We start from the raw sequence: 27,255 nt of genomic DNA, 5'->3' as shown, positions 1-27,255 counted from the left end.
GGCTGCGCCCTGCTGGCGGGCGTCCCTGGCTGCGCCCGGCTGGCGGGCGCCCCTGGCTGCGCCCGGCTGGCGGGCGCCCCTGCCTCGCCCGGCTGGCGGGCGACTCTGGCTGCGCCCTGCTGGCGGGCTACTCTGGCTGCGCCCTGCTGGCGGGCGACTCTGGCGGCTCCAGACAGGCGGGCGGCTCTGGCGGCTCCGGACAGGCGGGCGGCTCTGGCGGCTGCGGACAGGCGGGCGGCTCTGACGGCTCCGGACTGGCGGGCGGCTCTGGCGGCTTCGGACTGGCGGGCGGCTCTGGCGGCTCTGGCCCAGGATTCACCAGGCTGGGGAGACATGCAGGAGGCCTGGCTCTGGGCGCAGGCACAGGACTCACCAGGCTGGGGAGACACACAGGAGGCCTGGTCCTGGGAGGAGGCACAGAATAGACCAGGCTGGAGAGACCCACTGGAGGCCTGGTCCTGGGAGGAGGCACAGGATAAACCAGGCTGGAGTGACCCACTGGAGGCCTGGTCCAAGGAGGAGGCACAGGATAAACCGGGCTGTGGGGGAGCACTGGAGTTCTGGTGCGTAGGCTTGCCACCCAAACTCCAGGCTGAATGCCCACTTTTGCCCGGCACGGGCAGAGCGCAGGCATAGGCCGAACTGAGCCCTCCCAGCGCCCCGGAGACACAGTGCGCAGCGCCGGTGCAGGATAGCCTGGACCGAGACAGTGCACCGGAGACCAGATGCGCTGAGCTGGAACACTCCGACCTGGCTCGATGCCTACTCTCGCATGGCACTTGCGGGGGGCTGGCCTATAGCGCACCGGGCTATGAACGCGCACTGGAGACACCGTGCGCTTCACAGCATAACACGGTGCCTGACCAGTACTCCCGGTAAGCATGGGGAGTTGGCTCAGGTCTCCAACCTGACTCTGCCACACTCCCCGTGTGCCCCCCCCCCCAAAGAAAATGTGGGGCTGCCTCTCGTGCCTGTTACGCTCCCTTGCCTCATACCAGCGCCTCTCAGCTATCGCTGCCTCGATCTCCCACTGCGGGCGGCGATACTCCCCAGCTTGAGCCCATGGTCCTTTACCGTCCAGTAATTCCTCCCATGTCCACGACTCCCGATAGCTCCTCTCCTGGTGCTTCTCCTTCCTCCGCTGCTTGGTCCGTTTTTGGTGGGTGATTCTGTAACGGCTGTCGTCGTAATGAGACCAAGGTGCAGCGGAGGATGTGTGTTCATCTTAGAAATTTAATGAAACAAGATAACACTTTACAAAAATAAACCAAAGACGACAGCAAAACAGTCCTGTCAGGAAAAACTCTAAACAGAAAACAATCACCCACAAACCCCAAAGGAAAAACAGGCTGCCTATGTATGACTCCCAATCAGCAACAACGAACTACAGCTGTTCCTGATTGGGAGCCACACACGGCCAACCAAAGAAACAAACCAACATAGAAAAATAAACATAGAACGCCCACCCATGTAACACCCTGGCCTAACCAAAATAGAGAATAAAAACCCCTCTCTATGGCCAGGGCGTGACAGGTGGTTGATGTTCTTGATGATCTTTTTAGCCTTCCTATGGCATCGGGTGCTCTAGGTGTCCAGGAGGGCAGGAAGTTTGCCCCCCATAATGTTTTGGGCAGACTGCACCACCATCTGGAGAGCTTTGCAGTTGTGGGCGGTGCAGTTGCCATACCAGGTTGTGATACAGCCCAACAGGATGCTCTCAATTGTGCATCTGTAAAAGTTTGTGAGGGTTTTAGGTGTTAAGCCAAATTTCTTTAGCCTCCTGAGGTTGAAGAGGCGCTGTTGTGACTTCTTCACCACACTGTCTGTGTGGGTGGACCATTTCAGTTTGTCAGTGATGTGTACGCCGAGAAACTTGAAGCTTTCCAACTTCTCCACTGCAGTCCCATCAATGTGGATAGTGGGGTGCTCCCTCTGCTGTTGTGTCGTTGCAATCTTGATGATTGCGTTGGAGGCGTGCTTGGCCACGCAGTCATGGGTGAACAGGAAGTACAGAAGGGGGCTGAGAACGCACCCTTGTGGGGCCCCAGTGTTGAGAATCAGCGAAGAGAAGGTGTTGTTTCCTACCTTCATCACCTGGGGGTGACCCATTAGGGAGTCTAGAACCCAGTTGCACAGGGCGGGGTTCAAACCCAGGGCCTCAAGCTTGATGATGAGCTTGGAGGGTACTATGGTGTTGAATGCTGAGCTATAGTCAATGAACAGCATTCTTACATAGGTATACTTCTTGTCCAGGTGGGATAGGGCAGTGTGCAGTGTGGTGGAGATTGCGTCGTCTGTGGATCTATTGGGGCGCTAAGCAAATTGAAGTGGGTCTAGGGTGGCATGTAAATTGGTGGTGATATGATCCTTGACTAGTCTCTCAAAGCACTTCATGATGATAGAGGTGAGTGCTACGGGGTGACAGTGATTTTGTTAAATTACCTTTGCTTTCTGATGGTGGCCATCTTGAAGCATGTGGGGACAACAGACTGGGATAGGGAAAGATTGAATATATCTCTAAACGCACCAGCCAGCTGGTCTGCGCATGCTCTGAGGACGTGGCTAGGGACACCATCTGGGCAGGCAGCCTTGCGAGGGTTAACACGCTTAAATGTCTTACGTCGGCTACGGAAAAGAAGAGCCCACAGTCCTTGATAGCGGGCCACATTGGTGGCACTGTATTATCCTCAAAGCGAGCAAAGAAGGTGTTCAGCCTGTCCGGAAGCAAGACCTCAGTGTCCGCGACATGGCTGGTTTTCCATTTATAATCCGTGATTGACTGTAGACCCTGCAACATACGTCTCGTGTCTGAGCCGTTGAACTGGGACTCAACTTTGTCCCTATACCGACGTTTAGCCTGCTTGATTGCTTTGCGGAGGGAATAACGACACTGTTTGTATTCTTCCATATTCCCAGTCTTTTTGCCCTGATTAAATGCGATGCTTCGTACTTTCAGTTTTGCGTGAATGCTCACATCTATCCACGGTTTCTGATTGGGGTAGGCTTTAATAGTCACAGTGGTTTTAATAGTCACAGTACAACATCTCCTATGCACTTCCTGATAAACTCATTCACCTTATCGGTATACAGTGGGGGGAAAAAGTATTTGATCCCCTGCTGATTTTGTACGTTTGCCCACTGACAAAGAAAGGATCAGTCTATAACTTTAATGGTAGGTTTATTTGAACAGTGAGAGACAGAATAACAACAAAAATATCCAGAAAAACACGTCAGAAATGTTATAAATTGATTTGCATTTTAATGAGGGAAATAAGTATTTGACCCCCTCTCAATCAGAAAGATTTCTGGCTCCCAGGTGTCTTTTATACAGGTAACGAGCTGAGATTAGGAGCACACTCTTAAAGGGAGTGCTCCTAACCACAGCTTGTTACCTGTAAAAAAGACACCTGTCCACAGAAGCAATCAATTAATCAAATTCCAAACTCTCCACCATGGCCAAGACCAAAGAGCTCTCCAAGGATGTCAGGGACAAGATTGTAGACCTACACAAGGCTGGAATGGGTTACAAGACCATCGCTAAGCAGCTTGGTGAGAAGGTGATAACATTTGGTGCGATTATTCGCAAATTGAGGAAACACAAAAGAACTGTCAATATCCCTCGCCCTGGGGCTCCATGCAAGATCTCACCTCCTGGAGTTGCAATGATCATGAGAACGGTGACGAATCAGCCCAGAACTACACGGGAGGATCTTGTCAATGATCTCAAGGCAGCTGGGACCATAGTCACCAAGAAAACAATTGGTAACACACTACGCCGTGAAGGACTGAAATCCTGCAGCGCCCGCAAGGTCCCCCTGCTCAAGAATACATATACATGCCCGTCTGAAGTTTGCTAATGAACATCTGAATGACTCAGAGGACAACTGGTGAAAGTGTTGTGGTCAGATGAGACCAAAATGGAGCTCTTTGACATTAACTCAACTCGCTTTGTTTGGAGGAGGAGGAATGCTGCCTATGACCCCAAGAACACCATCTCCACCATCAAACATGGAGGTGGAAACATTATGCTTTGGGGGTGTTTTTCTGCTAAGGGGACAGGACAACTTCACCGCATCAAAGGGACGATGGACGGGGCCATGTACCGTCAAATCTTGGGTGAGAACCTCCTTCCCTCATTCAGGGCATTGAAAATGGTTCATGGATGGGTATTCCAGCATGACAATGACCCAAAACACACGGCCAAGGCAACAAAGGAGTAGCTCAAGAAGAAGCACATTAAGGTCCTGGAGTGGCCTAGCCAGTCTCCAGACCTTAATCCCATAGAAAATCTGTGGAGGGAGCTGAAGGTTCGAGTTGCCAAACGTCAACCTCGAAACCTTAATGACTTGGAGAAGATCTGCAAAGAGGAGTGGGACAAAATCCCTCCTGAGATGTGTGCAAACCTGGTGGCCAACTACAAGAAACGTCTGACCTCTGTGATTGCCAACAAGGGTTTTGCCACCAAGTACTAAGTCATGTTTTGCAGAGGGGTTAAATACTTATTTCCCTCATTAAAATGCAAATCATTTTATAACATTTTTGACATGCGTTTTTCTGGATTTTTTTGTTGTTATTCTATCTCTCACTGTTCAAATAAACCTACCATTACAATTATAGATTGATAATTTCTTTGTAAGTGGGCAAACATACAAAATCAGCAGGGGATCAAATACTTTGTCAATATTATTTTCTGAAGCTACACTGAACATCCCAATCTGCGTGATCAAAACAATCTTAAAGCGTGGATTCCGATTGATCAGCCCAGCGTTGAAAATTCTCACCACGGGTGCTTTCTGTTTGAGATTCTGCCTATAGGAGGGGAGGAGCAAGATGGAATCGTGGTCCAATTTGCCGAATGGAGGGCGGGGGAGGGCCTTATATGCATTCTGGAAGGTAGTATAACAACGGTAAAGAGTTTTAGCAGCACGAGTACAACAATCAATATGTTGATAGAATTTTTTTAGACTTTTCCTCAAATTTGCTTTTTTTAAATCCCCAGCTACAATAAATGCAATCTCAGGATATGTGGTTTCCAGTTTGCATAAAGTCCAGTGAAGTTCTTTGAGGGCCGTCGTAGTATCTGCTTGGGGGGAATATAGACCGCTGTGGCTATTATTGACAAAAGTTATCTCGGTAGATAGTACGATCGGCATTTGATTGTGAGATATTCTAGGTCGGATGAACAGAAGGACTTGAGTTCCTGTATGTTATCACATTTACACCATAAGTAGTTCATTATAAAACATATACCTCCACTCTTCTGCTTCCCAGAGAGTTTGCTTCCCCGACAGTTTGTTCCTGTCGGCGTGATATACTGCTAACCCAACTGGCTTTACAGAGTCAAACAGTATATCTTGAGATAGCCATGTTTCCGTAAAGCAGAGTATGTTACAATCCCTGTTGTCTCTCTGAAAAGCTACTCTCGCCTTGAACTCATTAATTTTATTATCCAGAGATTGGACAATAGCGGGTAAAATACTCGGGAGCGGTGGGTGTTGTGGACGCTTCTTAAGTCAGACCAGAAGACCGCCTCGAGTAACTCTCCTCTGCCGGCGTTGTTTTGGGTCAGCCTCTGGAATAAGTTAAATTGCTCTGGGGAGAGCAAACAAAGGATCCGCTCCAGGAAAGTCATAATCCTGGTCGTAATGCTGGAAGTTCTGGTGAGTTACCGCAGCTCTAATATCCAATAGTTCTTCCTGGCTGTATGTAATGACACAAAACAATTCCTGAGCTAATAACGTAAAAAATACTGCAGAGTTTCTTAAGAGCTAGGCGGGATGCTGCCATCTCCATTGGCGCCATCATATTAATCTTAACATTCACTATAATTTTGTGCACACCATCTGTAACAACCCCCACGGAAAAAGTCTCCTAAAATTCTCATTAGGTTTTCAGGTAATGTAATAACACATTGTATTAGTAATGTTTTCCCAGCAAACTAAAATTGGTTCTTTGAAAGTTCCCAGAACATTCGTTAGGGTGGGGCAAATGTTCTCATAACACAAAAACTGTCCATTGCAAGAACACATTTAACCTGTTCTTTAAATGTTCCCAGAATGTTTCATTAGTTTGTGGGAACAGTCTGGTGAGAACATTGTGGGGACATCACAAAATACATGTTCCCAAATCAGAAAAATGGTCTAGTTATGCTGATGATTCTACAATGTTTATTTTAGGATGTAAAAACCTTCTGCTGATGTTACAAGATCATTCCCAGAACATATTGTCTTTTCTTTAAAAGGTTCACAGAATGTTTCATTAGGTTGTGGTAACATGACAAGAGATACAGTATGTACCCGAAACAAAAAAATGGTCCAGTTGTGCTGAAATTCAGATAATGTTTGTATCAGGGTGAACAAAACATTCCTTTGACATTGCAAGAACATTGACAGAACAGCCTTTCTGAGCTCTTTAAAGGTTCCCAGAATATGTAATTGGTTGTGGGAACAGTGTGGGTACATTATAAGAGATAGGTTTCCAAAACACGTTCAATTGTGATGACATTCATACAATGTTTAAGTTTTGTTGCACAGGACATTGCCTTAAAGGGATACTTTGGGATTTTGGCAATGAGGCCCTTTATCTCATTCCTCAGAGTCAGATGAACTTGTGGATACCATTCTTATGTCTCTGTGTCCAGAAGGAAGGAAGTTATAGGTAGTTTCGCGAGCCAATATTAACTTGTTTTCTGTAAAGATACAAATGTAAAGTGGCACACCCTCAATACCCCTGCTTGCCCTGTTTGTTCTGGACGATGGATGCAGATTGGATTGTCAGCGGCAGTCCTTCGCAGTCCATGACCCAACATGGTGGTGTTGGTCTGTGAAACACTCCCAAACTGTCAATGCATAAATCATGAAAAAAATGGTGTCAATATTGCAAGAAAATTGTAATTTCAAATATCCATACGCAGGTATGGAACAAGCTAGTTAGCTAGCCAGCCAAGTTGCTAGGTAGCTAGCTTGCGAAGTTAGTTAGCTAGCTAGCTTATATTAACCAGTAACCATATTTTAAAATATCAGCTGTCACCTTGAGGCTTGATAGGTGGTAAAAATGTTTTTCCCTGATAAGAAGGCAATGTAGTTATTTGTTAGCTAGCTCAGCTACCAGTTAGCTTTAACCCCCCCTATGAAGCCTAGCTAGCTAGCTGCTCGCTAAATTAGCTACAGTTCTTGATTCTAGTTTCTAAGATAAATAAAACATCTCAAATGAGCTACTCATTTTAGCGTCAACTTCTTTGAGGTATTTTCTGAACAGCTTCTGACTTCTTTGTTTTTCCAGTTGTCAGTTTGACCACACCCTCATTTGTGGCCCCCAAATTCAAAAATGACATTCGGAACTCCACAGCAGAAAATGGAGTTCTTGTTGCTAGGCTACCAGTTACAGTGCTTTAGCTTGTGGTTTGCTCGGCGCCTTTATCCAGAGGGAATACAACAATTATAGCTAGTGTCTGAAATAATGATATGGAGTTAAAGGGATACTTCAGGATTTTATCCACTTCTCCAGAGTGAGATGTACTTGTGGATACCATTTCTATGTCTCTGCGTGCAGTTTTATGGAAGTTGCTAACTAGCTCTAGGGCAATTGCTAACTGGAGTTAGCGCAATGACTGGAAGTCTTAGCATCGGCTCCACTGAAACTACCTCCAACGCCTTTAATATTTGTCAAATTATTGAACATGTCCTCAGAACTCAAATAAGCATCAGAAATGTTCCTTATTTAGCATATCATGATTCTGATATGGACCTCAGTCAAGAGCATATGCATTTTATGTGCGGAGAAAATATACTATGTAGCCCTACCATCAGTATTTTTCATATTATAGAGAAAATAAGATGTCTCATAGGCCTATCTCAGGATATCTAATGAGTCAATATCCAATATATGTACAAAAGCTGAAGAACATACGCACATCCAGGTACTTCCGTAGGTGCTGGAGTTGTAGGCAAACTCATGGAAAACAGAAAGGAAAACACCGCACACTGCAGTGTATTTTTCAGACAATTCAAAAATGTGCCGCATCAGGAGCGTCTGTACCTTTTCAGACAGTAAAATTCTGCTACAGCATATAATGTTCTATTGTTTCCCTGACAACAATAAACGTTGCTGATTGATGTGCTGCTGTGTTATTTATGCTGTTTTTTAATGGTAGGTTAGCTAGATGTGCTTTCTTTCAACTAAATGTCTTGTTAAGTCACAATATTTAACAAACTTTAAAGTACTTTTTTAGGAAAGAGTTGTCTGCTCGCAGGCAACAGGCAGGCTAGGATTGATGGTTCTGGTCGCCTAGTGATGGAAGTTTGTCCTGCTTCTGAAAGGCATTAATAACATTACTTTACAAACAAGTAAAATGTCGTTCATGTCTCCAGAGGTTTCGTGTCGCGATTAAAAGGCCGTAGTGTAGCCTACCCTAACAGACATACAAACATGCCATAGCCGAGGCACTTTCAAGGGGCCACATATCATTATATCCAGTGCTTGACTTAGGCCGGAGCTGTCCAGAGCGCAGTACGGCAGTTCTCATTTTTGTGGAATTGCATACCAGCTCCTCTATATAACAAAGTAGTCTATCGCTGGCCCAGATTCACACAAGGAGGCAAAAAAGTTGATCCAAGCGGAACGAAGGCGGGATCTGCATTGAATAGCAACGGATAACATATATTTTGGCAATGTCTGAAAATCCAGTCTTTTTGGTCTGAAATTCTCCATGTTATTCAGGACATCACAGGTATTATTATTCAACAAAGACCCATGTCATCTCCTTCTAGGTATTGTTCCTGTGGATACATTCCAATCCTCTCCACTTAAATTGATTGATTATCTTTTAGCAGCAGCAAGAAAAAGTGTAACAAAATGCTGGAGAAATGAACATGCACCCTCAAAAGATATGTGGTCAGGTCTATACGGGGAGCTTGCTGACATGGAGAGAATTACATCAGTCTTGCAACATCGACAGCAGAGGTATGAAGGTGTCTGGTCAGAGTTCTTGACATACATGAAGGGACGTCGCGTGCGCCATCCGTATGGTTAGTGAGAAAGTCCATGTTGCAAATGTACCCTCCCTTACTAGACGTCCGACCACGTCCGATAAATCCGCGGACGGCGTCGGGCCGCTCACGGGGGCCGGATCTTCCAGGAAGTCATCGAACGGAGTCTCTCGGACCTTCGGTTTCCGTTTAATTAAATTTTCAAATTTTGGTCATTTCCTTGCAGTCCCGGATTATTCCACGAGAGGGCGTATGGAATCATATTGCAAATGTAACATATATCACCAATCGCGACACGGCTTTTTCTCCTAAACGGAAGATAATTCGAAGACGAAACTCGGTCTGCGTGGGTTTGGCATAATGGGCAGTTGGCCCCGAACAGGATGGAGTCGAGGCCTCGACGCTTTTCGAGTTAAGGCTATTTTTCTGGGATTGAAAGTCAAAGAGGAAAATAGAGTGCTGATTTGACCGCTTCACATCAAACTACATGAGCCTACGGTGTCAGGAGAAAAGGAACCATGCATTTACCAATGTTCATTTCAGAGAAATTGTACAATGACACATTGGTGATATTCAACAACAAGGGGGTTTTTTTTCAAAAAAGTTACATATCCAGTTGCAGCGTGTTCAGATGAGTCCGTTAAGGCAGGTTTCGGAGCTCTGCGAGATTTCTGTGATTTTCTGTGATTTTCTGAAACAACACACACTTGTTCAACCCTCTGTAAATAAGTCAGTTCTTAAGAGAAACACTTAAAACTCAATATTCTATAAGAGCCTAACGTTCAGATTCCTGTGTCAACCAGAAATGCCTTATAATGGTGTCATAGGGGCTGTTTTGAAGGGTTAAAAAGGTCAGATCTTTCCACAACTTCATATGTGTGACTAGGCAACCCTCATGAACTGTAAATCAGTCATTTATCCCATCAGGTGTCAAAGAAAAGCTCTCTCAAACACACACACAGCAAGGACGGAGTGACACAGTGCGGTGCTTAAAGACACAAAGAGCCTGCAATGGCATTACCATTATCTCTAGGCTGAGACGAGTTCAATGAGACGCCCCGCTTGACCGTAGCTTGCTCGGTATGAGCGCAGCGACCGTGAGAAAACTAGGCCCAAAATGAGGCCTGCACCAATATGTCAAGTGCTTATGGGTGACAGTGAGAGAACCATTAGGGTTAGAAGCACAATTCAACCTCAGGAGCGTTCCTGAGGTCCTCCCGATCTGTGCAAGCCTAACCTTGACCCTGTGGCATTAACCCTTCACAGTGAAAAGAAGGTGTTTAGATCAAACTGTGTGCAATGACTTCTCTCCCCATAGGAATACATTGACAATTCTCCTAAATTCAACCTGAAGTCTATGTGGGTTATGAATGCCTTATGAACCTGTCTTCTATAACAATCCATCAGGCTACTGTGAGGTCTACCTGTGTCGATTCTAAGGTTCCTGGAGCATCCGGAAAATGTTAAAATCACCCTAGAGCTATTGTCATATAAGCAACCTGCAGATAGTGAAAATCACGCAACTCAACCATCTGTCATTCAGTCAATTCTTAAGGTAGAGACTTCATATTCAGGATTCTGTTTATGTCTACCCCAAAGACAACGTGTGTGAAGCAAGAGCTTCCTGTGACAACCGGAAGTTGTTAAAAACAGCCAAGAGCTATTGTCATATGGTCAACCTGCATATAGTGAAAATCACGCAACTCAACCATCTGTTATTCAGTCAATTCTTAAGGTAGAGACTTCATATTCAGGATTCTGTTTATGTCTAACCCAAAGACAACGTGTGTTGAGTAAGAGCTTCCTGTGACAACCGGAAGTGGTGAAAATCACCCAAGAGCTATTGTCATATTACGTGCGCATAGTGAAAATCACGCAACTCAACCATCTGTTTCTCAGTCAATTCTTAAGGTAGAGACTTCTTATTCAGGATTCTGTTTATGTCTACCCCAAAGACAACGTGTGTTGAGTAAGAACTTCCTGTGACAACGGGAAGTGGTTAAAATCACCCAAGAGCTATTGTCATATGGACAACCTGCATATAGTGAAAATCACGCAACTCAACCATCTGTTACTCAGTCAATTCTTAAGGTAGAGACTTCTTATTCAGGATTCTGTTTATGTCTACCCCAAAGACAACGTGTGTGAAGCAAGAGCTTCCTGTGACAACCGGAAGTGGTTAAAATTACCCAAGAGCTGTTGTCATATTACGTGCGCATAGTGAAAATCACTCAACTCAACCATCTGTTTCTCAGTCAATTCTTAAGGTAGAGACTTCTTATTCAGGATTCTGTTTATGTCTACCCCAAAGACAACGTGTGTGAAGCAAGAGCTTCCTGTGACAACCGGAAGTGGTTAAAATCACCCAAGAGCTATTGTCATATTACGTGCGCATAGTGAAAATCACGCAACTCAACCATCTGTTTCTCAGTCAATTCTTAAGGTAGAGACTTCTTATTCAGGATTCTGTTTATGTCTACCCCAAAGACAACATGTGTTGAGTAAGAACTTCCTGTGACAACCGGAAGTGGTTAAAAACACCCAAGAGCTATTGTCATATTACGTGCGCATAGTGAAAATCACGCAACTCAACCATCTGTTTCTCAGTCAATTCTTAAGGTAGAGACTTCTTATTCAGGATTCTGTTTATGTCTACCCCAAAGACAACGTGTGTGAAGCAAGAGCTTCCTGTGACAACCGGAAGTGGTTAAAATCACCCAAGAGCTATTGTCATATTACGTGCGCATAGTGAAAATCACGCAACTCAAACATCTGTTACACAGTCAATTCTTAAGGTAGAGACTTCTTATTCAGGATTCTGTTTATGTCTACCCCAAAGACAACGTGTGTTGAGTAAGAACTTCCTGTGACAACGGGAAGTGGTTAAAACAGCCTAGAGCTATTGTCATATGGTCAACCTGCATATAGTGAAAATCACGCAACTCAACCATCTGTTACTCAGTCAATTCTTAAGGTAGAGACTTCTTATTCAGGATTCTGTTTATGTCTACCCCAAAGACAACGTGTGTGAAGCAAGAGCTTCCTGTGACAACCGGAAGTGGTTAAAAACACCCAAGAGCTATTGTCATATTGCCACCTGCAGATAGTGAAAATCATACAACTCAACCATGTGTCATTCAGTCAATTCTTAAGGTAGAGACTTCATATTCAGGATTCTGTATATGCCTACCCCAAAGACAACGTGTGTCTATTCTTTTTGCAAAAAAAACAAAAACACACACACACAATTTGGCCATAGGTACATAGTGTGGGGCTTAGAGGCTTATACCGCCTTCAATAGTTACTTTCGTTCAAACGATTCAAGAACCGTCAGACCTAGAGCTCCGAAATTTTAGAAACCTGTTCTAGAGCTCAAGTCGATAGTGCACGGTGATTTATGGGGCTCTAGAAGGTTCTCTGACCGAGAAACCGCCTCGTACATTTGCAATATTTTCAATTCATTTTGAATATCACGGACATGGCAACATGTAGAAATGTCCCAGAGTCGCAAGACTAGGTGCATTGAAACCGCCTCGGCCCATAGAGACGGACCCCAATGTCTCTGTCCGATATCTCATTCAGAGACCCCGTAGTAACGCCCTGAAAAAGTGGATTTTCAGCACCAATTAGGCCATTGCTCGGGCACCGAATGACCTATCGAGCCGAAACTTGGGATTCGGGGTCGCCTCACATAGGCCTACACATAATGTCAGAGCTGGACCCGCAGCTATAACGTAACTATGTGTTTTAGGTTTTTTTATGGTTAAAATTGAAAGCACTGTGAATTATGGGCCTTCTCTGACATATGTGATAGTTGGCTTCTATACGAGTTGGAAAAAGTGGATTTGGTGTCAGATGCTATCAGTTTGGTGTCAAAATGACATCTAATTGACTGATGGACGCTGACTGCTGGGTGACGAGCAATGGAGAGGAACCACAGTCACTGCCCGGCCATCCCGAGTTCATCGAGCCAGTCAATAATGCATTTCTGCAGTATTTTTGAGCATGCCTAAATTTGTGATGCTAAATGCCCATTGAATCATATTGCAAACGTAACGCGCAATATTGCAAATGTAACGCGCATTTGCACTATGATTCGACAGCAAAAAATATCACCAAAGTTGACATGATGAAATCAACACAACGAGCGATGGAGAGGAACCACAGTCACTGCACGGCCATCCCGAGATCATCGGGCCAGTCAATTATGCATTCTGAGCATGTCAAATTCGTTAAAAATGTTAAAAGCAACAGAGTCCCACTTCTCCCTCATCATACATGACAAGTAGACCATCTGCGTTGATTGATGGCTCAACATAGGGATATATATCATTTGGGCAGTATAAATGCCATTTGGACCATGGTTCACTGACTTTTGGGTTTGGAAACCGACTTCCTATGATCGTACATGGCAAACGGACAAACATACTGATTTGGCACATTCAATACTTTCATACATGTATAATTGACAAAAAAAGAATTGGACATTTCATTTGCACATTTCTAATGGCATTTGGCAAAAATATTAATTTGTCACTTTTGACTTCCTATGAAATCATATTCCAAATTCACAAATCATATGCCTTATGCACAAGCAAATATGTCACTTTTGACTTCCTATGAAATCATATTCCAAATGCACAAAACATATGCCTTATGCACAAGCAAAAACAACCCAAAAAATTATGTCAATAAAATATGTCAAAAGTATGTCCATACAGCTCTTATACATGTGTAATTGACATAAAAATTAAAAAAAATTCGAAAAACGGTCCAGAAACCACTTTTTTAGGGTTGAAAAGTTTTCAAAAAATATGTCATTTTTTCAAAATTTGACTCTTGGGACTTGAATTGTGTTACATTTGCAATATGAAAATTCACTGCGGAGAGCTCTAGCTATCTTTTGGATATTTGCTGTAATTTGGCACTTGCAATACTTCCACAAGTAACAAAAAAAAGCATTGGATATGTCATTTTGCAAAAAAAATGAAAAAAAAAAAGTCACTTTTTTCCTATGAAATCATATTCAAAATGCACAAATCATATGCCTTGCGCACAAGCAAAAGCAACCCAAAAAACGACATCAATAAAAAACATCAGAAGCATGTTCATACAGCTCTTATACATGTGTAATTGACATAACAATCGAAAAAAAATCGAAAAACGGTCCAGAAACCACTTTTTTACAAGGTGCTAAGTTTTCAAAAAAAAAATCATTTTATCAAAATCTGAGACTTGGGTAAGAATTGGGTATCATTTGCTGTATGAAAATCCAAGGTGGAGCGCGCTCGCCATCTAAAGGAAATTTGGGGTGTTACAATTGGCAATTGCCCTCGGAAAATTGCCATATGATTGGCCCGGAGATGGGCCGCTTTGGGTGGTTTTTGCAATCGTGTGTATGATTCGTGCTATGCCAATATGTTGCCATGTTATTTTGTCCAAATCAGGGGGGTATTCCCTTACATATCGTACGGGTCTTATTCTGTCATTCATGGGCTTTTTGTTTGTTTCTGTTGTTTTTCTGTGGCTTAATCCAAATTATATACTTATTCAGACTCTTTACATTTTTGCTCTATACAGCCAAAATGTACCCTTAACATGTGAATGTAAAGACAGAAAAGATAAGTTGTGAATGTATGGTACATGTTCTTTATGTGTTCTTTAATAAAAATGTATGTTTAAAAAAGAATAGCAATGGATAGTGAGCATTCATTTCCTAATTCCATTATTTGAAGTTATTATTAGAAGTTATTATTAGAAGTTTATTTGCCGCTAGTCTGTGAATCTGCTTGACAGTGGGCTGTTTGAGATTGCGCAGATTGAAAATGCGCCAGCTGGCATGATGTGTTGTTCCAAGTTGTCAAATGAGGGTTTGTAAAGTCATAGTTACATCATTTTTGTTAATGGTATTCATGAAGGCACACTTTTAAATATGATCAATCACTTTAAAAAATCTACATATCAACACTTATCGTTATGACCCTTCAGTACATGTCTGTGTGTACTGCATGTGTGACAGTGTGAGTGGGCCATTGCCGGAGGAGAGTGAGAGAGACATTCCAGCAACACGTACAAAATAATGGCAGACAACAGACTAACTAGATAGCCAATTCAAAACATAACTTGTAGCAGTTTCTCACTAGTTAACAAAGCATTAATGTCATTGTTGCCTTTCCACCGTCACTGTAGATAGCCTAAATAAATCTGCACAGTTGGAAAGCTGAGATTCCCCTCTATTAAGCAGTTGCCATGTAATTGCGACAACGTTAATTGACAAATAACTCGCTGTGCATAGATCTCTACTGAAAAATGAATATTTTAGACTTATACTGTAGGCTATATTAACATGTCTAGTTAGATAAGGTAGGCTACTTACATTTACATTACATTTACATTTACATTTACGTCATTTAGCAGACGCTCTTATCCAGAGCGACTTACAAATTGGTGCATTCACCTTATGATATCCAGTGGAACAACCACTTTACAATAGTACATCTATATTTTCTTTTTTTGGGGGGGGGTTAGAAGGATTACTTAATCCTATCCCAGGTATTCCTTAAAGAGGTGGGGTTTCAGGTGTCTCCGGAAGGTGGTGATTGACTCCGCTGTCCTGGCGTCGTGAGGGAGCTTGTTCCACCATTGGGGTGCCAGAGCAGCGCCAGTTTTGACTGGGCTGAGCGGGAACTGTGATTCCGCAGAGGTAGGGAGGCGAGCAGGCCAGAGGTGGATGAACGCAGTGCCCTTCTTTGGGTGTAGGGACTGATCAGAGCCTGAAGGTACGGAGGTGCCGTTCCCCTCGCAGCTCCATAGGCAAGCACCATGGTCTTGTAGCAGATGCGAGCTTCAACTGGAAGCCAGTGGAGTGTGCAAAGGAGCGGGGTGACGTGAGAGAACTTGGGAAGGTTGAACACCAGACGGGCTGCGGCGTTCTGGATGAGTTGTAGGGGTTTAATGGCACAGGCAGGGATCCCCGCCAACAGCAAGTTGCAGTAATCCAGACGGGAGATGACAAGTGCCTGGATTAGGACCTGCGCCGCTTCCTGTGTGAGGCAGGGTCGTACTGTGCGAATGTTGTAGAGCATGAACCTACAGGATCGGGTCACCGCCTTGATGTTAGCGGAGAACGACAGGGTGTTGTCCAGGGTCACGCCAAGGCTCTTAGCACTCTGGGAGGAGGACACAATGGAGTTATCAACCGTGGTGGCAAGATCATGGAACGGGCAGTCCTTCCCCGGGAGGAAGAGCAGCTCCGTCTTGCTGAGGTTCAGCTTGAGGTGGTGATCTGTCATCCACACTGATATGTCTGCCAGACATGCAGAGATGCGATTCGCCACCTGGTTATCAGAAGGGGGAAAGGAGAAGATTAATTGTGTGTCGTCTGCGTAGCAACGATAGGAGAGACCATGTGAGGATATGACAGCGCCAAGTGACTTGGTGTATAGCGAGAATAGGAGAGGGCCTAGAGCTGAGCCCTGGGGGACACCAGTGGTGAGAGCACGTCGTGCGGAGACGGATTCTCGCCACACCACCTGGTACGAGCGACCTGTCAGGTAGGACGCAATCCAAGAGTGAGCCGCGCCGGAGATGCCCAACTTGGAGAGGGTGGAGAGGAGGATCTGATGGTTCACAGTATCAAAGGCAGCAGATAGGTCTAGAAGGATGAGAGCAGAGGAGAGAGAGTTAGCTTTAGCAGTGCGGAGAGCCTCCGTGACACAGAGAAGAGCAGTCTCAGTTGAATGACCAGCCTTGAAACCTGACTGATTTGGATCAAGAAGGTCATTCTGAGAGAGATAGCAAGAGAGCTGGCCAAGGACGGCACGCTTAAGAGTTTTGGAGAGAAAAGAAAGAAGGGATACTGGTCTGTAGTTGTTGACATCGGAGGGATCGAGTGTAGGTTTTTTGAGAAGGGGTGCAACTCTCGCTCTCTTGAAGACAGAAGGGACGTAGCCAGCGGTCAAGGATGAGTTGATGAGCGAGGTGAGGTAAGGGAGAAGGTCTCCGGAAATGGTCTGGAGAAGAGAGGAGGGGATAGGGTCAAGCGGGCAGGTTGTTGGGCGGCCGGCCGTCGCAAGTCGCAAGATTTCATCTGGAGAGAGAGGGGAGAAAGAGGTCAAAGCATAGGGTAGGGCAATGTGAGCAGGACCAGCGGTGTCATTTGACTTAACAAACGAGGATCGGATGTCGTCAACCTTCTTTTCAAAATGGTTGACAAAGTCATCCGCAGAGAGGGAGGAGGGGGGGAGGGGGAGGACGATTCAGGAGGGAGGAGAAGGTGGCAAAGAGCTTCCTAGGGTTAGAGGCAGATGCTTGGAATTTAGAGTGGTGGAAAGTGGCTTTAGCGGCAGAAACAGTGGAAGAAAATGTGGAGAGGCGGGAGTGAAAAGATGCCAGGTCCGCAGGGAGGCTAGTTTTCCTCCATTTCCGCTCGGCTGCCCGGAGCCCTGTTCTGTGAGCTCGCAGTGAGTCGTCAAGCCACGGAGCAGGAGGGGAGGCCCGAGCCGGCCGGGAGGATAGGGGACATAGAGAGTCAAAGGATGCTGAAAGGAAGGAGAGGAGGGTTGAGGAGGCAGAATCAGGAAATGGATTGGAGAAGAATTGAGCAGAGGGAAGAGATGATAGGATGGAAGAGGAGAGAATAGCAGGAGAGAGAGAGCGAAGGTTGCGACGGCGCAATACCATCTGAGTAGGGGCAGAGTGAGTAGTGTTGGAGGAGAGCGAGAGGGAAAAGGAACAAGGTAGTGGTCGGAGACTTGGGGGGGAGTTGCAGTGAGACCTGGAATTCCACGTGGGTCGTGCGCATTGTGACCACCAGGTTAGAGTGGCAGCGGTCATGCGGTGTGAAGCGTTTGTGTGGCCTGTGCAGAGAGGAGAGAACAGGGATAGACAGACACATAGTTGACAGGCTACAGGAGAGGCTACGCTAATGCAAAGGAGATTGGAATGAAAATTAACTAAACAACTGGGGAAGCGAGAGAGCAGGGCCTCCCTGACTAACCATTCACTGAAACACTCAAATATAACTTTTCCAACTTCCACTTTAGAAATTATAATTGATGTAAACTACAGTGGTTCAATGTTTCCAGGAATAGGCTCAAACTTAGTTTATTCAGCTAGATAACTTGGTACAGTATTCTTCCGTGAAACCCACCCAGTGCACTGTGTCCTATGACGCCGTAGCTAACTAGCATGCTAGCATCTAATAACACACGGTTAGCACCAATAGTGGTTACAACAAACTACCAATGGATCATTCGTGTCCCTGTCTAGTTCCTTTCATAACGCAGAAGTGATTAAACGTTGGCTAGCTAGCTAACACAAAGTCAGTCCTGCTAGCTACACAAGTGGACTACACAACTCGAAAGTTCACAAAGTTAAGCTTACGTTGCAAAAATCTTATTGACTAAAAATGATACAGTACTGCTAGCTGGTAGATTTGGCTAGCTAGCAGTGGCTGCATTAACCTTTACCTTTTATCTTTGATACAGAGACAACTATGCAGCTATGTAGCTAGCAAACATTACACTAATCAAAACGTTCCGTTGTAATGTATTTAGTTTCAACAGTACAGCTAGTTGTTAAAGTTGGCTAGCTAGCAGTGGCTGTGGTGTTATGGTGTTGACACCGTTTGGAAAACGGCGCGAACAAACGAATACAGCTGGCTAGCTAACCTTGTTAGTTTCTCAAAGTTAGTTTCTCAAAGCTACACCTACACCTTTAGCTACACCTTTATCCTTGATGCAAAGACAACTATGTAGCTAGCTAGCTAACATTACACTAATCAAATTTTTCCGTTGTAATGTAATGAAATGTAATATTACCCGCGGAGTGAAGTACAGCACGACTACTCACTCCAGCATTCGGCTGGAGTGAGTAACTTTTATAAAGAACCAGACATAACTATGGATTCAAAAGCAAGTTAACTATTTGATCCCTAATTCACTGAATGGGGGAATCATTTAATAAAGACAAAAGTATTTGGTTGTAATGTTGCAATATTCTATATCATTGGTGTCAACCATCCTCCAGGATAGCTACTGGGTGTGCAGGCTTTTGTTCCAGCCCTGATCTCACCACATTGTAGCCTGAACATAAGCTGCTCAACAGGACCTTGATAAGCAGACTTGGATGTTTCAGGGCTGGATCAAAAGCCTGCACACCCAGGAGCTCTCCAGATGGGGGGTTGACCACATGTTGATAACATGTGCCTAACAGTGCAGTTCTACTTTGTGGGGTGTTAAGTGCCTTGATAAAAGGCACAATGGCAGGAGATAGTAGGCATACCGTACATGGGATCAGACACAGAACCCTTCCAGTGTCAATAACGCTTACTTTTTCATGAAGGCTATAATAATAGTCATGAACATATGCTTAAAGGTAATGGAGAAGTCATGGAAAATGTGTACAAACCCTTAACAGTGAATAATCAGAGGACTCTATAGCATAATGTAATTTGTGAATTTCGGTGAACATAGTCTAATGGACCAACTTGGAAAAAGACAGCTCCTGCTCTTCTTTCATCCCAAGTCAAGTACTGATTATATCTGAAAAGGGTCATCGATACAGGCTACATCGGTAGTCTACTGTAATTTTAAATTATGAGACAAAAATACCCAACACACTCAGCAATGAAGAGTAGCCTACCCCATGCTTGCAAGACTGGCCCGAAGATACTGCATCCCTACGACATCAATCCCATGAATAGCCTAAAATAGGATATTTTACACATAACAGACCGAAGACTGAACACACACTTGAAGAGTGTCATTATAGCAAAGAGAAAGCGTGAGGGAGAGAGAGGAGGGGCAGGCAGAACCATGCGCATATGTTTTGGTAATCTGTATCTCATGATGTCTTCATTGTCTTGTCAAATTTACCAAAGTAGCCTAAAGTTTGCCCCTTCCTCTCTGGTTTTATTTCAATTACACAACCTTCCCCTGGCTTTTATAGCCATATAGTCTAGTTAGGCTATAACACGGAAAACAATATTTTGTGATAACTGCACTGTGATTTTAATTATGTGGGGGGGGAAGAAAAAAAAACATTGTTTTTCGGTTAGGGATTTTTTTTAATGTTAAGGATCCCAACTTCTTTGAAATGTTTTAAGGTTTAAACGTTCACACCCTTTGTATGAATGTCCTCACAACTGAGCATATTTTGTGTTTTGGTAACCTCTCTTGTAATGTATTCACACTGTTCCCACAACCTAATTCCATGTTCTGGGAACATTTAAATAAAGAAAGGCTGTTCTGTCAACATTCTTGCAACATCAAAGGAATGTTTTGTGAACCCTGATACAAACATTATCTGAATGTCAGCACAGCTGGACAGTTTTTGTGTTTTGGGAACATCTTGTCATGGCCACACAATGTTACAACAACCTAATGAAACGTTCTGGTAACCTTTAAAGAACAGACTAAATGTGTTCTGGAAACGGTCTTGTAATATCAGGTCAATGTTTTTTGCACCCTAAAAGAAACATTGTATAATCATCCACACAACTGGACAGTTTTTGTGTTTTGGGAACAATGTTCCCACCAGACTGTTCCCACAACCTAATGAAACATTCTGGGAACCTTTAAAGAACAGATGAAATGTGTTCTAGGAACGTTCTTGCAACATCAGGCAAATGTTTTATACAAACATTGTATAATCACCACCACGACTGGACAGTTTTTGTGTTAGAACATTTGCTGCAAACTAACGAATGTTCTGGGAACCTTCACGGAACCAAATTTTGGTTTGCTGGGATGTTTGTCTATGTTTGACAAGCAAAAACTCCCCAATCCCAGAAAATTCAATTCACAATAAGACGCAAATAAACAAAGATGGCTGTGCCCATCGCCCGAATAAGATCAACTTAGTTTGGCTACTTTTCAGCATATTACAAATCTTCGATGTGCTTGTTACATTTTATAAAAGAACCGGAGCATGACTTGACAAGTTTACAGTTTTTGACAAATCACAAAGTAAATAAAATGTTTTCACCTCACAGATTATCACCTCACATACAAACCTACTGCCTAGCCTAGCCATAGTGCGAAAGCTAACCAGGGTTGATAGATTTGGGTGAAACCATTTTATGGGAGTTTGTCGGTTGGAGGGGGTGAGATTATTTTCATTTGTGGGAGGGGGTGTTCAAGTCCATAGGGGGTAGAAATGGCAGAAGATATTGTGAGGGGATATGATAGAAGAAATATTACTATCATGGGGGATTTATCAATAAATGGGGGCAAACACAGGAGAAGTTTACAAGATGAATGAGAATAAAACCCCTTGAAAGGGAGGTCTGAGCTGGCAACCCTGAGTAACCAAAGTTACAATCTAAGTCGGTTCTGATAGAAAAACATAACTCTTGACATACACTGATAGCCAGTGAGTATAGAGATCATGTACGGTTTCAAAAGGAAAAGCCTCACTGATGAAAAATATGTTGTAATTCTGATGAAGAATCTGTGTATGAGAGTGAGTCTTCGATTGTATTATTTATTATACTTTTTTTAATGTAGATGTTCCAAAAAGGTCTACGTCAGTGGCTTGTAGGTTATGCGTGGGAGCCAGGAGATGCTAAATGTGTTTATGTTAATTAACAGTCAATTACTGTGAGACCGACAGATATTTGCTTGACAATCACCATTTTACAAAATTTCATGACCGCCACAGCCCTAGTTATGGCTTTTCAACCTCTGCTATATCGTGGATTCACATCTATCTAATAGAACTCAGAGGGTTTTCTTTAATGGAAGCTTCTCTAATGTCAAACATATAAAGTGTTGTGTACTGCAGGGCAGCTCTTTAGGCCCTGTACTCTTTTCATTTTTTTTTACCAATGACCTGCCACTGGCATTAAACGAAGCATGTGTGTCCATGTATGCTGATGATTCAACCATATACAGCATCAGCAACCACAGCTAATGATGTCACTGAAACCCTTAAGAAAAAGTTGCAGTTTGTTTTGGAATGGGTGGCCAGTAATACACTGGTCCTGAACATTTCTAAAACTAAGAGCATTGTATTTGGTACAAATCATTCCCTAAGTTCTAGACCTCAGCTGAATCTGGCAATGAATGACAAGGCTGTTGAACAAGTTGAGGAGACTAAATGACTTGGTGTTACCTTAGATTGTAAACTGACATGGTCAAAACATATGGATTCATTGGTTGTAAAGATGGGGAGAGGTCTGTCTGTAATAAAGAGATGCTCTGCTTTTTTGACACCACACGCCACAAAGCAAGTCCTGCAGGCTCTAGTTTTGTTGAGTGCCCTTCTCTATAAGCATGCTGAAAGTCTGTTGTTAATTTGTTTACAGAAAAATAGCATTGTATTTGGTCAAACACAATTTTTTTCCAACAGTTTTTAACAGCTGGCAGCAAGCTGATAGGTCTGCTGTTAGAACCAGTAAAGACCGCTTTACCACTCTTGGGTAGCGGAATGACTTTGGCTTCCCTCCAGGCATGGGGACAAAGACTTTCTTCCAGGATCAGATTAAAGATATAACAGATAGGAGTGGCTATAATGTTTAATGTAGTTTTCCAGCTAAGTTGTCAATGCCACAACGTTTTTCATTATTGATTGATAACAATGATTTTCCCACACTAACTTTACAAAATTCTAACTGACAATGCTTTTCTTTCATATTTCTTTATTTATTCATGAGTAAGATGGCTCACTGTTTGTTGTTGACTATTCCTGCCTAATGTTGCCCACTTTGCCAATGAAGTAATCATTCAAATAATTGGCAACATCAAGTAATTTTGTGATGAATAAGCCATCTGATTCGATAAAAGGTGGAGTTGAATTAGTCTTTCTGCCCATAATTTCATTTAAAGTATTCAACAACAAATAATATCCATCATTCTTTATATCATTGATCTTGGCTTCATAATACAGTTTCTTTTTTATTTTTGTTGAGTTTAGTCACACCATTTCTCAATTTGCAATAAGTTAGCCAGTCACATGTGCAGCCAGACTTATTAGCCACTCATCTCTTTCAACCATACAGTTTTTCAATTCCTCATCAATCCATGTAGCCTTAACAGTTCTAAGTCAGTTTCTTAACAGGTGCATGTTTATCAATAATCTGAAGAAGCAATTTCAAACATTTCAAGTGCATGCTCCTTATTAATCACATCAGACCAACAAATATGTTTAACATCATCCACATAAGAGTCACAGCAAAATCTTATGATCTGTTATACACCATTTTATGCCCAGCTTTCAGAACTTTGGCTTTCCTGGATATAGCCACTATATTGTGGTCACTGCATTCAATGGGTATGAATACAGCTTTAGAACAGAGTTCCACATTGTTAGTAAAAATGTGATGATACATGTGGATGATCTTGTTCCTGTAGTACAGGGTTCCCCAACTGGCAGCCCGTGGCCCGAATTAAAATAATTAACGAATTACCGCGGGTGGTTTTATTCGCCCCCCTCCCAAGTTTTCTGAGCAAAACAAATACATAAAAATGTGTTTTTTTTGTGTGGAATGTTCATTGTTGGACATAAGACTGTAAAAAACATGATGAAATCAGCTCCAAGTGATTTTAATTTAAGAAATCTGGTCAAGTATTCCCACGCATAATAGAGAGAGACACGGCTTGATCATATACAAATGTAAGCAAGGTTTGAAATGTATATGTTTTAGTCAAACATATCTGTTTGTGCTTCTTGCGGTCAATTTGCAGTCTACAAATTATATGTAATTATGTTCCAGCCCCACAACCATCCACTCATGAAATCATTTTTTTGCCCGCGGCTATATCTAGTTGATGATCCCTGCTGTAGTGTTTGTAAACACCCTGGTAAATTGATTAATAACCTGAATCAGATTACAGGCACTGGTTACAGTGAGACACTTCCTCTTGAGTGGACAGCTTGATGAAAATCTGTCAATATTCAGGTCCCCAAGAAAGTAGACCTCTCTGTTTACATCACATACCATATCAAGCTTTTCACACATTATTTAGATAGACTGTTAGCACTTGGTGACCTATAGCAACACCCCAAAAGAAAAGGCTTTAGATGTGCCAGGTGAACCTGCAACCACAACACTTCAATAACACTTGACATAAGATCTTCTTTAAGCATTACAGGGGTATGGCTCTGAATATATTACAGTTGAAGTCGGAAGTTTACATACACTTAGTTTGGAGTCATAAAAACTCGTTTTTCAACCACTCCACAAATTTCTTGTAAACAAACTATAGGTTTGGAAAGTCGGTTAGGACATCTACAGTGGGGGAAAAAAGTATTTGATCCCCTGCTGATTTTGTACGTTTGCCCACTTACAAAGAAATGATCGGTCTATAATTTTAATAGTAGGTTTATTTGAACAGTGAGAGACAGAATAACAACAAAAAAATCCTGAAAAAAGCATGTCAAAAATTTTATAAAATGATTTGCATTTTAATGAGGGAAATAAGTATTTGACCCCTCTGCAAAACATGACTTAGTACTTGGTTGCAAAACCCTTGTTGGCAATCACAGAGGTCAGACGTTTCTTGTAGTTGGCCACCAGGTTTGCACACATCTCAGGAGGGATTTTGTCCCACTCCTCTTTGCAGATCTTCTCCAAGTCATTAAGGTTTCGAGGCTGACGTTTGGCAACTCGAACGTTCAGCTCCCTCCACAGATTTTCTATAGGATTAAGGTCTGGAGACTGGCTAAGCCACTCCAGGACCTTAATGTGCTTCTTCTTGAGCCACTCCTTTGTTGCCTTGGCCGTGTGTTTTGGGTCATTGTCATGCTGGAATACCCATCCACAACCCATTTTCAATGCCCTGGCTGAGGGAAGGAGGTTCTCACCCAAGATTTGACGGTACATGGCCCCGTCCATCATCCCTTTGATGTGGTGAAGTTGTCCTGTCCCCTTAGCAGAAAAACACCCCCAAAGCATAATGTTTCCACCTCCATGTTTGACGGTGGAGATGGTGTTCTTGGGGTCATAGGCAGCATTCCTCCTCCCCCAAACATGGCGAGTTGAGTTGATGTCAAAGAGCTCCATTTCGGTCTCATCTGACCACAACACTTTCACCAGTTGTCCTCTGAGTCATTCAGATGTTCATTGGCAGACTTCAGACGGGCCTGTATATGTATTCTTGAGCAAGGGGACCTTGCGGGCGCTGCAGGATTTCAGTCCTTCACGACATAGTGTGTTACTAATTGTTTTCTTAGTGACTATGGTCCCAGCTGCCTTGAGATAATTGACAATATCGTTCCATGTAGTTCTGGGCTGATTCCTCACCGTTCTCATGATCATTGCAACTCCACGAGGTGAGATCTTGCATGGAGCCCCAGGCCGAGGGATATTGACAGTTCTTTTGTGTTTCTTCCATTTGCGAATAATCGCACCAACTGTTGTCACCTTCTCACCAAGCTGCTTGGCGATGGTCTTGTAGCCCATTCCAGCCTTGTGTAGGTCTACAATCTTGTCCCTGACATCCTTGGAGAGCTCTTTGGTCTTGGCTATGGTGGAGAGTTTGGAATCTGATTGATTGATTGCTTCTGTGGACATGTGTCTTTTTACAGGTAACAAGCTGCGGTTAGGAGCACTCCCTTTAAGAGTGTGCTCCAAATCTCAGCTCGTTACCTGTATAAAAGACACCTGGGAGCCAGAAATCTTTCTGATTGAGAGGGGGTCAAATACTTTTTTCCCCCACTGTACTTTGTGCATGACACAAGTAATTTTTCCAACAATTGTTTACAGACAGATTATTTCACATATAATTCACTGTATCACAATTCCAGTGGGTCAGAAGTTTACATACACTAAGTTGACTGTGCCTTTAAACAGCTTGGAAAATGGCAGAAAATTATGTAATGGCTTTAGAAGCTTCTGATAGGCTAATTGATATCATTTATGTAAACTGGAGGTGCACTTGTGGATGTATTTCAAGGCCTACCTTCAAACTCAGTGGCTCTTTGCTTGACATCATGGGAAAAATCAAAAGAAATCAGCCAAGACCTCCGAAAAAAACCTGTAGACCTCCACAAGTCTGGTTCATCCTTGGGAGCAATTTCCAAATGCCTGAAGGTACCACGTTCATTTGTACAAACAATAGTACGCAAGTATAAACACCATGCAACAACGCAGCCGTCATACCGCTCAGGAAGGAGACGCGTTCTGTCTCTAGAGATGAACGTACTTTGGTGAGAAAAGTGCAAATCAATCCCAGAACAACAGCAAAGGACCTTGTGAAGATGCTGGAGGAAACAGGTACAAAAGTATCTATATCCACAGTAAAACGAGTCCTATATTGACATAACCTGAAAGGCCGCTCAGCAAGGAAGAAGCCACTGCTCCAAAACAGCTATAAAAAAGCCAGACTACGGTTTGCAACTGCACATGGGGACAAAGATCATTGAAGAAATGTCCTCTGGTCTGATGAAACAAAAGTAGAACTGTTTGGCCATAATGACCATCGTCATGTTTGGAGGAAAAAGGGGGAGGCTTGCAAGCCTAAGAACACCATCCCAACCATGAAGCACGGGGGTGGCAGCAACATGTTGTGGGGGTGCTTTTCTTTGTGGATATATTGAAGCAACATCTCAAGACATCAGTCAGGAAGTTAAAGCTTGGTCGCAAATGGGTCTTCCAAGTAGACAATGACCCCAAGCATACTTCCAAAGTTGTGGCAAAATGACTAAAGGACAACAAAGTCAAGGTATTGGAGTGGCCATCACAATGCCCTGACCTCAATCACATAGAGAATTTGTGGGCAGAACTGAAAAAGCGTGTGCGAGCAAGGAGGCCTACAAACCTGACTCAGTTACACCAGCTCTGTCAGGATGAATGGGCCAACATTCACCCAAGTTATTGTGAGAAGGTTGTGAAAGGCTACCCGAAATGTTTGACCCAAGTTAAACAATTGAACCTCTACGGGCCACGGTGGCAGTATTGAGAATTTTGAAAAAAATATGTGCCCATTTTTAACTGCCTCCTACACCAACTCAGAAGCTAGGATATGCATATTATTAACACATTCGGATAGAAAACACTCTGAATTTTCTAAAACAGTTTGAATGGTGTCTGTAAGTATAACAAAACTCATATTGCAGGCAAAAACCTGAGAAAAATAGATTTTAAAAAATGAGAATTTTGTGGCTGTACTATTTAGTGTCATTGTTTATTAGATACCATAGTGAGAAAGGATTCAGTTCGCAACTCCTACGGCTTCCACTAGATGTCAGCGATCTTTATAAAGTTGTTTGAAGCTTCTATGATTAACAGGGAGCAAATTAGAATGCATTGAAGTTGACGTCCGTG

This window comes from Salmo trutta, chromosome 7, assembly GCF_901001165.1.
Source record: "Salmo trutta chromosome 7, fSalTru1.1, whole genome shotgun sequence".
Taxonomy (NCBI): Eukaryota; Metazoa; Chordata; class Actinopteri; order Salmoniformes; family Salmonidae; genus Salmo; species Salmo trutta.
The sequence above is the reverse complement of the archived record's forward strand: the minus strand, read 5'-3'. Positions refer to the sequence as shown.